The following is a 794-nucleotide window of genomic DNA, read 5'->3' on the forward strand; positions in this document are numbered from 1 at the left end:
TTCAGATTATCAATCTCAATAACTCATTTCTTCTGAGTTGTCCCATTGTTCATAGGATTTCTTTCAGAAGTGTACATGAACAGGTTATTTGCAACCATTTCAATGAGTTCCTGGGCTTCTATAGGCGTTTTCTTCATATGAATAGATCTGCCTGCAGAATGGTCCAATGACATCTTGGATAACTCAGACAGACCATCATAGAAGATACCTATGATGCTCCATTCTAAAAGCATGTCAAAAGGACACCTTCTAATCAATTGCTTGTATCTTTCCCAAGCTTCATAGAGGGATTCACCTTCCTTTTGTTTGAAGGTTTGAACTTCCACTCTAAGCTTACTCATCTTTTGAGGTGGAAAAAATCTAGCTAAGAAGGCATTGACTAGCTTTTCCCAAGAGTTTAGGCTGTCTCTAGGTTGTGAGTTCAATTATATACTAGCTCTGTCCCTTACAGCAAAAGGGAAAAGCATAAGTTTGTAGACCTCAGGATCAACTCCATTTGTCTTAACAGTGTCATAGATTTGCAAAAATTTAGCCAAGAACTTATGAGGATCTTCCAATGGAAGTCCATGAAACTTGTATTTCTGTTGCATCAGAGAAACTAATTGAGGCTTAAACTCAAAGTTGTTTGCTCCAATGGCAGGAATAGAGATGCTTCTCCCATAGAAGTCGCGAGTAGGTTCAGTAAAGTCACCAAGCACCTTCCTTGCATTGTTGGCATTTTTGTTATTTTCGGCTGCCATGTCTTCTTCTTTTTTGAAAATTTCTGTCAGGTCCTCTTCAGAGTATTATGCTCT

General features: G+C 38.5%; 1 non-coding gene across 1 annotated transcript; it reads left to right on the forward strand.

Annotated features, from left to right (window-relative positions):
• Positions 1 to 227: 227 nt before the first annotated feature.
• On the forward strand, positions 228 to 335 carry LOC127742922 (small nucleolar RNA R71). The gene has a single exon (XR_008004275.1). It is a non-coding gene; the product is annotated as a small nucleolar RNA R71 (small nucleolar RNA).
• Positions 336 to 794: the final 459 nt, after the last annotated feature.

This window comes from Arachis duranensis, chromosome 1, assembly GCF_000817695.3.
Source record: "Arachis duranensis cultivar V14167 chromosome 1, aradu.V14167.gnm2.J7QH, whole genome shotgun sequence".
In the NCBI taxonomy this organism is placed as follows: Eukaryota; Viridiplantae; Streptophyta; class Magnoliopsida; order Fabales; family Fabaceae; genus Arachis; species Arachis duranensis.